Source organism: Hypanus sabinus, chromosome 29 (genome assembly GCF_030144855.1).
Source record: "Hypanus sabinus isolate sHypSab1 chromosome 29, sHypSab1.hap1, whole genome shotgun sequence".
Lineage (NCBI taxonomy): Eukaryota > Metazoa > Chordata > Chondrichthyes > Myliobatiformes > Dasyatidae > Hypanus > Hypanus sabinus.
Window position 1 is genome coordinate 9,502,128 of NC_082734.1, and position 14,799 is coordinate 9,516,926.

A 14,799-nucleotide genomic window follows, 5' to 3' on the forward strand; every position below is an offset into this window, starting at 1 on the left:
ACTCATTAGAAAGGAGCTTCTAAATAGGCACCCTCTATTAGCATCACCTGTTTTTTCTCCAATTGCTCATCGATCATTACAACTCATGCCCCTCCTGTAGTACTCTCTCTTTCTTTCTTCCTCCCTCCCATTTTTATACTCACTCTTTTCCTAACTTGAACAGACACTTTCAGAAAGTTTTAAATTGAAAATTATTCCCCTCAGGCAACAAATTTCACCACATCCAACAAGGTTCCTTAAGATGTCTATAGCCAAAGACGGTAATGGAGATAAGCTCCTGCTCCCTATTAAATGCTCCCAATGCATGCACCTCAAATAGCCTCTGACAACCAAATCCAGCTCCTGGACTTCATGTGTGGTTTAGCTACTAAGTCTGGCAGAACTGTCTCTACTGACAGGAGAAAGGGCAAAGGCGGGTTACTGGCACCTCAAAACCAGTCGCTTCAGGCAGATGGGGCTCATGAATCATGGTTGGCAACTCATCTAAAAGTAAGAAAACTCTGCACTGCCTTGCGGCTATACCCACTCATGGGGTAATAAACCCAGAGGGAAAACTCCGGAGCCAGAGTCCCTAAGGCAGTCTCTGTTGAGTTCAACACTGACCAAAAATTCTTGCGATGCTGCTGGTGCCAAACTGTATCGGACTCTGCTGTTCCTTTGGGTTCGTGGAGAGAGGGAGCATACTACATTGGCAACAGTTTGCTTTATATATTGCACTGCCCAGGTTTGCATATCTAGACAGCTAGGATGTAACATCACTGGTCGACTCTGACAGACAACGGTCTCACACCCAACTGAGCACAGAAGTCAGACTTATCACTAAGTGTCAAATGATTTTGTCTACAATTGATTCAGGTTGGTTCGATTCAACTGAAGCAAAAGATCAATTTTGCCTCTCAAGTCAAGTTTATTGTCATTCAAACGCATACATGTACATACCGCCAAATCAAACAACATTTTGTTACTCCGGACAAAGGTGCACAGCACAGAACATAAACCTCAAAAAATCACATTAAATTGAATTGACTTTATTTCTTACATCCTTCACATACATGAAGAGTAAAAATCTCCATGTTACATCTCCATCTAGATGTGCAATCATAATAATTTATAATAAATAGAACAGTCAATGTAATATAGAGTACACTCAAATCAGCATGAGCTCATCAGTTTGATGGCTTGGTGGAAGAAGCTGTCCCGGGGTCTGTTGGTCCTGGTAGCAGCTGGAATAGATTATGGTTGGGATGACTTGGGTCCCCAATAATCCTACGGGCCCTTTTTATACACTTGACCTTGTAAATGTCCTCAACCATGGGAAGTTCACACCTACAGATGCACTACACTTGTGCGCATCACTCTCTGCAAAGTCCTGTGATTAAGGGAAGTACAGTTCCCATACCAGGCAGTGATTCATCCAGTCAGAATGCTCTCAAATGTGCCCCTTTAGAAAGTTCTGAGGATTTGGGCGTCCATACCAAACTTCCTCAACTGCCTGAGGTGAAAGAGGTGCTGTTGTGCCTTATTCACCACACAGCTGGTGTGTATATAGACCACATGAGGACCTCAATGATATGGAACTTGAAGCTGTTTACTCTCTCAACTCCAGATCCATTGATCTCAATAGGGGTTAGCCTGGCTCCATTCCTCTTGTAGTCCACAACCAGCTCCATCGTTTTTGCAACTTTGAGGGAGAGGTTGTTTTCTTGACTCCACTCTTTCAGAGAGATGACTTCTTCCCTGTAGGCCACCTAGTTATTGTCTGAGATAAGACCAATCAATGTAGTGTCATCGGCAAATTTAATTAGCAGATTGGAGCTGTGGGTGGTGATACAGTCATGGGTATACAGAGAGTAAAGGAAGGGACTCAGTTCACAGCCCTGAGAGGCTCCTGTATTGGGAGTCAGAGGTTGGAGGTGAGAAAGCCCACTCTTAAAACCTGATGGTAATTTGACATGAAGTCCAGGATCCAGCTGCACAAGGCCGAGGTCTTTGAGCTTTTTGTCGAGCCTGGATGGAACTATGGTATTGTATGCTGAACTGTAGTCCAAGAACAGCATTCTCACGAGTAGCCTTCTTCTCCAGGTGTGTAAGGATGGTACATGATCTTTTTTGGTACAGGGACAATGGTGGATAAATTGAAGCAGGAGGGCATGCTACACTGGGAGAGAGATTAAAAATGTCTGTAAACACATCTGCCAGTTGTGCTGCGCACATCCTAAGTACTCGCTCTGGGATGATATCCAGTCCCGCAGCCTTGCGACTGTCCACTCATTGGAAACATCTGTGTACCTCAGCGTCAGAGATGACCAGGTTGTAGCAGCGGCTTTCCTCAGAGGCTCAGAGTTAGTGATATCGAACCGAGCATAAAAGCAATTGAGCTCATCTGAGCGAGAGAGACCGCGATGTTGGTGGCACCACTATGTTTGGTTTTGAAGTCTGCACTGGTATGCAGCCCTTGCCACAAGTCACGTGTGCTATTTTTTGTGAAGCATGACTCAATCTTCTCCCTATATTGTTTTCACAGCCTTGATAGCTTTGTGCAGATCGTAGCTGCTTTTCTTGAGCTCTAGTTGACTGCCAACGATATATGCTCAATGTCGTGCTGTAAGTGCTGCTCGCACAGAACTATTGATCCAGGGTTTCTGGTTCGGGAAGACTGCAACAAGGAACTCATAAATTTTCCTTGCTAAAGTCACTTTTAGCCAAAAAGGCTTTGCATCCATGGATACAAATGGAAATATTTCTGCTGTGAATCTGTTCCAATTTCCACACTGAATACATTCTGATTTCCTCAAATCAACTTGTTTAGATAAAAGTACTTAAAACACTGCATACCAGAAAAAAATTAGAAAATATTTGCCTACAAAGCCCTATCCATGTTTTGGGTTTGAGTTTCTCCAAGTTATATAATTAAGTGAACTCAGTCTTAACATCGTTTTATTACTAGGTAATTTTAGATAAGAATCAAATTTTGACTAGCCACTACAGAGTTGAATCATGCAGAACAATGTACTCCTGGTGATTCTGTAATTGGCTCTGAATCCACTACAATTCTATTCCCAGCCTTGAACAAATTTCCAACTAAAAAGCTATCTTTTATTACAACTGAGACTAATGTGTACAACTAGGCTATAATAATACTTGACTGAGGAGCAGAAGTTAATTGCCCTATCTTACAGCATTAATAATCACACATCAGCGTTTTCTCCCCATCCCACAACCACCAGAAAGGTGCTAAAATATTAGTAATTATTATCCCTTTTAATTAGCCAATTATTGAACTGGTAAAATGCCATTAGACATGGAGGGTGGGTGCTGTGGATTTATGGCTATTATTAGTACACATATAACTGACACGGGGCATAATCACTAATCAGCAGGTCTAAGATGAGCAAGCAGCATAGGTCTAAGAGGTGTTCTTGGTATCACCCACATGAGAAAATAAGGCCAAAATCAGCATGGTTTCCTTAAAAAACCATGCCTGACAAATCTGTGGAATTCTTTGAGGAAATAAAATGCAAGATAGACAAAGGAGAGTCAGTGGATGGTGCATTCTGACTTTGATGGTGTCAAAGTCAGAATGCCTTTGACAAGGTGCCGCACACGAGGCTGATTAACAAGAGCCCATAGCAGTACATGGACAGAAGATTGGCTGACTGTCAGCAGGCAAAGAGTGGGAATAAAGAGGGCTTTACTGTTTGGCTGCCAGTGATTAACAGCATTCTGCAAGATTGGTGTTGGGACCGCTTCTCTTCACGTTACATTTCAATGATACGGATGACGGAATTGATGGCTTTGTGGCCAAGTATGCAGACAATATGAAGATAGAGGGGCAGGTAGTACTGAGGAAGCAGGGAGTCTGCAGAAGAACTTGTACAGATTAAGAAAATGGGCAAAGAACTGAGTTAAATTCAATTGACTTTCTTACTTACATCCTTAATATAAATGAGTAAAAATCTTTACGTTATGTCTCCATCTAAATGTACAATGAGCAATTTACAGTAATGTACAATAGAAGTGGCAGATGAATATAATGTAGGGAAGTGTACAGTCATGCACTTTGGTAGAAGAAATAAAGACTAGACTATTATCTAAACGGGGGAAAAAAATTCAAAAATCAGAAGTGCAAAGGGACTTAGGAGTTCTCGCGCAGGATTCCCAAAAAATTAACTTGCAGGTTGAGTCAGTGATGAGGAAGGCAAATGCAATGTTAGTATTCATTTCGAGAAGATTAGAATACAAAAGCTAAGATGTAATGCTGAGGTTTTGTAAGGCATTGGTCAGACCATACTTGGAGTACTGAGAGCAGTTTTGGGTCCCTTATCTAAGAAAAGATGTGCTGGCATTGGACGGGGTCCAGAGGAAATTTACAAGAATGACACGGGGAATGAAAAGAATGATACAGAGGATGTCAAGCAGATGTTTCCGATAGTGTGAGAATCTAAGGCGAGAGGACACAGCCACAGAAGAGAGGGACGTTCATTTAAAGCAGGGGATGAGGAGAAATTTATTTAGCTAGAGTAGTGAATCTGTGAAATTCACTGGCATAGATACCTCTGACGCCAAGACATCGGGTATAGTTAAAGTGCAGGCTGATAGGTTCAAAACAAAATTTATTATCGAAGTACATTTCTGTCACGATCTAGAACCATTTTCTTGTGGGCATACTCAATAAAACCATTATAAAATAATAACCATGATAAAAATCAATGAAAGGCAGCACCAACCTGGGCATTCAAACAATGAGCAAAAGACAACAAACTGTGCAAATGCAAAAAAAAGAAATAAAAATAACTAAATAAACAATAAATATCACAGAACATGAGACAAAAAGTCCTTGATTAGTGAAAGCATCAAAGGTTATGGGGAGAAGGCAGGAGAATGGGACTGAGAGGGATAATAAATTGGCCATGATGGAACGGCAGAGCAAATTCAATGGGCAGAATAGCCTAATTCTGCTCCCATGTCTTAATAGCCTTATGGTCTCTTAATGGAAGGCATTTAAGTAGTGGATCATTAACTGGAGTCTCCTACAAAAAGGATCAAGGAGATGCCTAAAGATCAAGTAACCTCTGGGAGGAGGGAGAAAAAGAGCAGAAAATACAGACTGATCTAGGATAATTCACAACCAACCACAATTTATAATTTATTGCAATCACTTTCCCTCTCCAATTCCTTTCCCACTATCCTTTTTACTCCCAACCACCATATCAAAACAGTCCATCTTCCTCTTCCACCCACACACACACTCAGGATCCATCCCTCTATATTCCCACCTCTGCCATCTTCATTGCCCACTCTCTCAACAACCACCAATCTTTCTTTCACACCCAAAGACACACAAACATACCACCCAAAGTTTGAAATTCAAATTAAAGTTTATTATCAAAGTACATATATGTCACCAAATACAACCCTAAGATTTACTTTTCTCCACGAATCTATAAAATAGTAACGATAACGGGATCAGTGCAGAAGACAACAAATGGTGCCAATGCAAATCTAAATAAATAGCAATAAATAACCAGAACATGAGACAACGAGATAAAGTCCTTAAAGTGAGATCATTGGTTGTGGGAACATCTCAATAGGTGGGCAAGTGAGTGTAGATATCCTCTTTAGTTCAAGAGCCTGATGATTGAAGGCTAGTAGCTGCTCTTGATCCTAGTGGTGGGAGTTCTGAGGCTTGTACCTTCTACCTTTTAGTAGCAGCGAGAAAAAAGCATGACCTGGGTGGTGGGGATCCTTGACAATGGATGCTGCTTTCCTGCGACAGTGTTTCATGTAGATGTGTTCAATGGTTGGGAGAGCTTTGATGGTAAACTCGCCACTCCCCACATCGCATCCAAGCACTCCATTAGCCCACCCAACAGATGCTGCCCGGCCCTCTTGAGTTCTTCCAGGAGTCTATTTTTAATCTAGTTTTCATCACCTGCAGTCTCTTGAGTCTACATCTATCCTTACTCCCACCTCTGCTATATTGATACACCCTTTCCCACTCTACGCCTTCACTATCCCTCACCTACCCCTCTTCACCTCTCCGAGATCCAATTTCTACTTCATAAACCCAAACCTCCCCCCTCCAAGGCATTCCCTGCCCCTCCCCCTCTCTCATTCCTCCCCTCCCCGCCTATCAGTCTCCCAATCCCTCACACCTCCACCAACTCAGAGCCCCTCCTCAGAGCAGCGCTCCACCCTCTCTCCTCCTCCCACCCAGCAACCCACAGGTTCCCTTCGCGCCCCCTCCTCCCTCCCTGAACTCCTCACAGCCATTTGGCCCAAACTCACCGTAAACCTGGGCTCCCGCAGAATCTTCTGGAAGTATCTCCGCTCTTACTCGCGCTGCTGGCTATCCCATTGACTTCCGAGGGTTCCGATCCCGCTATTTCTCTTAAGAATCTTCTCTTCTTGCTCCGCAACGCGAAACGGACCAGAGAATTCGCCAAAAAACTTTCTCGCCGACCATCACAACACAACACAACTCCGCCACAGAGCAACGCCCTCTGCCCTGACAGTGCATCCTATTGGTTACCGCTCCAACGCCTTCGGAGCAGATTCAAAACGTAATTGGATAAAAGAAATGTCCATCAGGACGTTAGCCTTCTGTAAATGGTTCGAAATCACATCCATCAATAGTTCCGCCTTTTCTTTTACATGAGTGGACACTAGGGAAGTCACTCAAAGAACTTGCCCGCCTACTCTCTTGTCGCTATTACTTCATCCAAAACTCGACATGGGATTGGCCAACTGGGTTGACAATCAAAACACGACCGCGCAAGGTCGACCTGCCCTGTTGTAGTTTGATTGGTTAATGTAAATGGCAATCAAACATTCTTTACCATGTTTTGCGTGTGTTCTTCTTTTCATTGGCCGACTCCAACATTACCTCACTCGAAGCTGGCGAGCCAAAAAGTATGCACTGCCGTCCATCAAAAACAAAAATAACCCGCCCCAAATGTGTCTCGTGGCCAAGCCGTTGGAACGAGATTGGTTGAAGGAAACGTCCATTCGAAGAGTACCGCCCTCCATGCTGTTTGCTGCTGTTTACCTACCTTCTGGGCCTTATAATGGCAGCGGACTCGTTCTTGCAGCGATTGTTTTTCGACGTTTAAATTCAAATTTCTGCCCAGGAGACCAGAAGAGGGCAGTGGATAATAAAAGTTTACCTACGAAAATCCGATTTGCGAGAGCTTCGCGCCAATTTAACTATCTCTTTAATGCCCTTTAAACCCAAGGCTTTAAGTTAAATATATTGTGTCTCAGCTTAGTGAACCAGCAAATGCAATGTGGAAGGTAGGATTTAGAAATAATAAAGTGTAAATAAAATAATACAGTTTACTAATTTCTCTTCAAATCTAGGAATACTGAATATTATTGAATAATAATAGAGATTCTTGTTCGTCTACAGTACCTTTCATGCCATTTCAAAGTACTAAACTGGTAATAAAGTGCTATTTGAGATGATATACTGTTGTAAGGTACACCACATTGAATTTCAGCAGTCGAAGATTACAGAAACAGCAGGCAAGCTTTTTTAGCAATGTGTGTTTATGGATGGGTTTTAGCCCTGGACCAAGTCCTCTGAGCTTTCTCCTAGATCCACCTGTTAGAAACCATCAGTTGAATGCATTGCTCCTTGATAGTTCACAACACCAACCTAGATGAAGTTTCCAAAGGGAGAGGGAACACTTATGATTCAGGGGTGAGAAGAGCACCATAGTTGTGGCATAATGTACATGGATCAGTAGATGCCATTTGAAAGTGGTAGAATATGTTGAAAGTGAAGTACAGAGTGTGGTTCCCCACACTATAAAATAAGAGCATGAAATGCTTAAAAAGCAGATACCGAAAATCTGAAATAAAAACCAAAAATGTGAGAAACGTTCATCAGGTCAGGTATCATCGGACTAATATTCATTAAAGGAATGTGGGTTTTATGGGCTGAGCCAGCATATAATTGCCCATCCAAAGATGCCCTTGAGAAGGTGGTGGTGAGCTTCAGTCCTTGAGTGGGACTTGACTATGCCTTTAGGATGAGTTCCAACATTTTGCCCCAGAGTCAGTGAAGGAATGGTGATATATTTCCAAGTCAGGATGGTGTGTGGCATTGGCTGTTAAAAAAAAATAACCTTTCAGATCTGGTGCCCTTGTAAGAAAGATTCCAAAATTGCAGAGGATTAATTAGGAAGGATTGGTAAACTATTTTCAAAAATGGTTATATTTAAAGTCAATTTTAAGGTCAAGCCATTTAAAAAGCTAATATGTATTTATGATTAGCACTGGAATAATAGTATTTTGATATGTTGTAGTCTTTTAAAAAACTGGAAGCTAATTTCCCATATCTTCCAAAAAGGCATAATTATTCATAGATGATATTGGTTAGATCACAACTATAAGCTATTGTAGCCAATTCTGGTCTTTAAATTTTTGGAAGGACATGGAGCTCCTAAAGTGAATGCATAAGAGATTTATAGAGTAGGTCTAAGAATGGGATATTTTAGCTTTGATTAGGTTAAAGAAACAGGGATTGTTCTCTTTGGTGCATAGGAGGTTCAGTGGAGATTAAATGGAGGTGAAAAAAAATGGGCTCGGATAAAGTAGAAGGAATACTTGTTCCACTAGTGAATATTCGAGGACTGAGTTGTATTGATTAAACAAATGGGGACAAAAAATACCAGAACAGGAAGCATTCGCAATAGCTCTTTGTGCAGATAATGCCTGATCCACTGAGTGTTTACAGAATTTTCTGTTTTTTAATTTCAGATTTCCAATATCTATTTTTTTACTGTCAATCATGAACAGCATCTCAGTGAAGCTTCTCTAATAAACTAAACCTTGTGAATGATCATTGATCTCTTTCGACTGAAGCAACATACCAGTTCCCATTAAATGAAATATGTGCACAACGATGTAGAAAATGTTTGTGTGAATGCAGGCAATAACATAAATGCTTGATTACTATCTGACAGGAATTCACAAAGTAACAGCTTTCACACATAACTTCCCCTCTATCTCAGAATCAGAATCAATTTTAATATCATCGGCGTGTGTAGTAAGATTTGTTGACTTTGCGGCAGCTGTACAATACAGTACATAATAATAGAGAAAAAAGTTGTGAATTATGTATATAAAATTGTTAAATAAGTAGTGCAAAAAATAGAAATAAAAAAGTAGTGAAGTGTTGTTCATGGGTTCAATGTCCATTCAGAAATGGTTGGAGGAGGGGAAGAGCTGTTTCTGAATATGGAGTGTGTGCCTTCACGCAAAATAGTTCTAATCCGTCTTTCGCCTGTGGTCTGTCTAGAACTTGTTGAGAATGAAACATATGCTTTTATTGATTCTATTCTTGAGATACCTGCCCAGTAGTTGTTCCTCTGCTCTCTAGAGAAGCATCCTTTCATTCCCAATAACTTGTTAGGAATTACTCCTTGCCTACAAAGATTGGGTCATTTGGCCCGGTGAGTTTATCTCTTAAATTAAACTATGATCTGAAATAGATTAAACCTCACAGTCAATCTTTGCCCTACCCTTTGTTTCAGCCTCTACTTTATTATCTCGAAAATCTAAAAATTGCAGATGTTGGTACTGTAGACACAGAATCACTCAGGAAGTCAGGCAGCACTTGTGAACAGAGAAACAAATTCAAACTTTCAGGTTAAAGACACTTTCTCAGATCTGCAGAAAGTGAAACTGTTGACATTTCCTCTTGTCCTCACCTACTACTTAACAAGCTTCTGCATCAAGCATATAATTCTCTGTAACTTCCATCATCTCCAACAGGATCCCACCATCAATCACATCTTACCCTCCCGCGACCCCCCCCCCCCAAGACTTACCACTTTCCGCATGGATTGCAGCCTACGCGACTCCCTTGTCCACTCATTCCTCCCCACTGATCTCCCTATTGGCACTTATCCTTGCAAGTGGGAATAAGTGTTACACTTACTTCCTCACTACCATTTAGGGCCCCAAACAGTACTTCCAGGTGAGGCGACACTTTACCAGCCAGTCTGTTGGGGTCATCTACTGTATCCAATTCTCCTAGAGTGGCCTTCTGTACATCGGTGAGACCCGACGTAGATCAGGAGATCGCTTCATCGAGTACCCTCAATCCATCTGCCGTAAAAGCCAGGATTTCCCAGTGGCAACCCAATTCTTCTTCCCATTCCCATTCCAATATGTCCTCCTCTACTGCCTCAATGTGGCCACATTCTGGTTGGAGGAGCAACACCTTATATTCCATCTGAGTAGCCTCCAACCTGATGTGATGACATGAACTTTGATTTCTCGAACTTCTGATAATTACTGCCCCCCTTCACCTTTCCCCATTCTTGTTTACCTCTCACACCTTCTTGCCTGCCCATCACCTTCCTCTGGTGCTCCTTCCCCTTCCCTTTTGTCAATGGTCTTTTGTCCTCTCCCATCAGTTTCCCCCTTCTCCAGCCCTTTATCTCTTCCACCAATCAATTTACCAGCTCTTTGCTTCATCCCCTCCCCCTCTCCTGGTTTCACCTATCATCTACCACCTTAGACCATAAGATATAGGAGCTGAATTAGGACATTTAGCCCATTGTGTCTGCTCCAACATTTCATCATGGCTGATTCAGTTTTCCTCTCAGCCTCAATCTCCTGTCTGTATCCCTGTATCCCTCCTCAATCCCTTTGTCCCTTCATGCCCTGACCACTCGAGAATCTATCAACCTCTGCCTTAAATATACATAAAGACCTTTTCCTCCAAAACTGCCTGTGGCAAGAATTCCACTGATTCACCACAGAAATTCTTCCTCATCTCTGTTCTAAAAGGACGCCCCTCTACTCTGAGGCTGTGTCCTCTGGTCTTAGACTCTCCCACCGCAGGAAACATCCTCTCCACATTCACTTTATCAAGGTCTTTCATCATTCAATAGGTTTCAATGAGGTCACTCCTCATTCTTCTGAATTCTAGTGAATACAGGATCGGAGCCATCAAAATGCTCTTCATATGACAAGCCATTCAATCCTGGAATCATTTTCATAAACCTCCTTTGAACCCTCTCTAGTTTCTCCATTTTCAGCACATCCTTTCTAAGGGCCCAAAACCTGCTCACAATACTCCAAGTGAGGGCTCACCAGTGATTTATAAAGTCTCAACGTTACATCCTTGCTTTTATATTTCTATTTGAAATGAATGGCTACATTGCATTTGCCTTCCTCACCATAGACTCAATCTGCAAATTAACCTTTGTGGAATACTGCACAAGGGCTCCCAAATATCTTTGTGCCTCAATCTTTTTTTGTATTTTCTCTCCATTTAGAAAATAGTCAACCCTTTCATTTCTTCTACCAAAGTACATGACCGTACACTTCCCGACACTGTATTCCATCTGCCAATTCTGTGTCCATTCTCGTAATCTGCCTAAGTCCTTTGGTCCAACATCTAAATTATTGACATACAATGTAAAAAGAATCAGTCCCAACACAGACCCCTGTGGAACACTACCAGCTACTGGCAGCCAGCCAGAAAAGGCTCCCTTCATTCCTACTCTTTGCCTCCTGTCAATCAGCCACTTTTTTTTATCCATGCTAGAATCTTTCCTGTAATACCTGTTAAGGTAACTTGTTAAGCAGCCTCATGTGTGGCACCTTGTCAAAGGCTTTCTGAAAATCCACGTACACAACATCGACCAATTCTCCTTTGTCTATTCTGATTGTTATTTCCTCAAAGCATTCCAATGGATTTGTCAGGCAAGATTTTCTCTTGTGGAAACCATGCTGACTATGGCCTATTTTATCATGCACCTCCAAATACCCTGAGACTTCATCCTCAATAATTAACATCCTCCCAACCACTGAGGTTAGACTAACGGCCTATAGTTTCCTTTCTGCCTCTCTCCCTTCTTCAAGAGTGGAGTGACATTTGCAATTTTACAACTTTGGGAACCATTTCATAATCTAGTGATTCTTGAAAGATCATCACTAATGTCTGCAGAATCTCTTCAGCCACCTCTTTCAGAACTCTGGGGTGTACACCATCTGGTCCAGGTGACTTACCTACCTTCAGACCTTTCAGGTTCCCAAGAATCTTATGTCTAGTTATGGTAACTTCACACACTTCATGCCCCCTGACACCTGGAACTTCTACCATAATGCTGGTGTCTTCCACCTTGTACTTCCTCCTCCCCTCACCTTTTACCCTGACATCTTCTTCCTTCCTTTCCAGTCCTGATGAAAAGTCTTGGCAGAAACATCAACTGTTTATTCCAATCCTTAGAAGCTGCTTGACCTGCTGAGCTACTCCAGTACATTGAGTGTATTTGTTTAGATTTCCAGCATCTGCAGTGGCTCTTGCTAGCATTTTGCTTTGATCTGAAATGTAAATCCTGCTTCTTTTTCCATAGAGATGCACAACCTCCTGAACGTTTCCAGCATTGTGTAGCTTCCTCAGTCTCTTGTATCAACGGCTGACAGACTAGAATGTGTCTCGTCAACTTGAACATCTCCAAGCACTCCTTCCATTCTTGAGGTAGGCTAGACTAAAAGTATCAGTTTTTGTCTGACAGTATTGTTCAAAGATCAAAGTAAATTTATTATCTAAGATCATATTCGCTACCCTGAGATTCAGTTTCCTGCAGGCATTTACAGTAGAACAAAGAAATAGAATAGACTTAATGAAAAGCTACACACAAAGACTGACCAGCAACCAATGTGCAAGAAGAAAGACTGTGCAAATACAAAAGAAAACATGCAGTAATAAAGTATGGTAACGTAATTGGTGAAAACGCACATAATTCAAAACCACCGACATTGAATTGGGGTGCACTTTAAGAGATGACATAATTGTGTAAAGTACTTTTACTGCACTTTGTGTTCAGTGTTTGAATGATGATAAATGAGTTGCTACGGTTTTTCTTAAACATAAAACACCTTTGCTGTTTTTATTTGCAAAAGCCCTCTATAATAAATAACTAAGTAAATAAGTAATACTGAAGACATGAATTCTAGAGTTCTTTAAACCGAGTCCGTAGTTTGTGGAATTAGTTCAGTGTTGAGATGAATGCAGTTATCCATAGTGGTTCAGGAGCCTGATGGTTGTGGAGTAATAATTGTTTCTGAACCTGGAGGTGTGAGTCCTAAAGCTGCTGCTCCTCCTTCCTGATTGCAGCAGCGCAAAGGGAGCATGGCCTGGAGATGAGGGTCATGTAGCAATGCTGCTGGTAAATATACTCAATGGAGGGGAAGGTTTTTCCTGTGATGGACAGGGCTGTGTCCACCACTTATTGTAATGGCTCTTTATGTTGTACATCTGAATTTTCAGAAGCATTCACTGTGACTTCTTTGGTGCTGTATATTTAAGGTACAAATAACAATGTTCTTGATTGATGTCTGATCTCTGTGCCCACATACCGTTACCATAATTGCTACTGGTAATATTACTTCAGTCCAACGATGCCAATAATTGAGTATAAGAGTTGGAATGTTATGATGAGGTTGTATAAGGCATTGATGAGGCCGAATTTGGAGTATTATGTGCAGTTTTGGTCACCGAATTACAGGAAGGATATTAATAAGGTTGAAAGAGTGCAGAGAAGGTTTACAAGGATGTTGCCGGGACTTGAGAAACTGAGTTACAGAGAAAGGTTGAATAGGTTAGGACTTTATTCCCTGGAGAGTAGAAGAATGAGGGGAGATTTGATAGAGGTATATAAAATTATGATGGGTATAGATAGAGTGAATGCAAGCAGGCCTTTTCCACTGAGGCTAGGGGAGAAAAAAACCAGAGGTCATGAGTTAAGGGTGAAGGGGGAAAAGTTTAAAGGGAACATTAGTGGGGGGCTTCTTCACACAGAGAGTGGTGGGAATGTGGAAAGAACTGCCAGATGAAGTGGTAAATGCGGGCTCACTTTTAACATTTAAGAAAAACTTAGACAGGAATATGGACGAGAGGGGTTTGAAGGTATATGGCCCGGGTGCAGGTCAGTGGGACTAGGCAGAAAAATGGTTCGGCACAGCCAAGAGGACCAAAAGGCCTGTTTCTGTGCTGTAATGTTCTGTGGTTCTAACAAGTAGCTCTTTTGCAGTTTGTTATACGTCTGCACATCTGACAGAGCTCTGCTGTATATACCCTTAGTAGCCTTTACTTCAAAGTTCAAAGTCAATTTATTATTAAAGTACATTAATATCACCATATACAACCTTGAGATTCATTTTCTTTTCGGCATATGCAATAAATATGTAGAATGATAACCATGGAAAGATCAATGAAAGACCACTAATTTGGGCATTCAGCCAGCCCGGAGAAGACAACAAACTGTGTAAATACAAAAAGAAAGGAATAATAGTAATAGATAAACAATAACTATTGAGAACATGAGATGAAGAGCTCATGAAAGTGAGGCCTTTGGTTGGGGAAACATTTCAATGATGGGGCAAATGAAGTTGAGTGAAGTAATCCCCTATAGTTCAAGAGCCTGATGGTTAGGGGGTAATACCTGTTCCTGAATCTAGTGGTGTGGGTCCTGAGTCTCCTGTACCTTCTTCCTGATGACAGCAAGATGGTTCATTACTCTGATATCTTCTACAGACAAGTCTGCTTATACAGACAGCACCTTCTTATCAGCAAATCTTTGCACAATGGTCTTTTCCGTGTGAATGTTTCCTTGCTTCATCTGATCCAGCCAACACTACACTGATGAAAAGTCCTTGATCCAAAACATTGTCTCTGCTTCTCTCCCCAAATGATCCTGAGTGATTAGCTGAACACTTCCAGAATTCCATATACCAGTAGGCAGCACAGCACATGGCCTTTCAGATCTGATGCTA

General features: G+C 41.6%; 1 protein-coding gene across 2 annotated transcripts in view; it reads right to left on the bottom strand.

Moving 5' to 3' along the window:
* Nucleotides 1-6,495, bottom strand: part of tnrc6ba (trinucleotide repeat containing adaptor 6Ba) — a 196,546-nt gene extending 190,051 nt beyond the window's left edge. For both annotated transcript variants that reach the window (XM_059953568.1, XM_059953567.1), the window contains exon 1: nucleotides 6,289-6,495. The gene's annotated coding sequence lies outside the window, so the exon portion shown is untranslated. The remainder of the gene's footprint in view (nucleotides 1-6,288) is intronic.
* Between the last annotated feature and the right edge of the window lie 8,304 nt (nucleotides 6,496-14,799).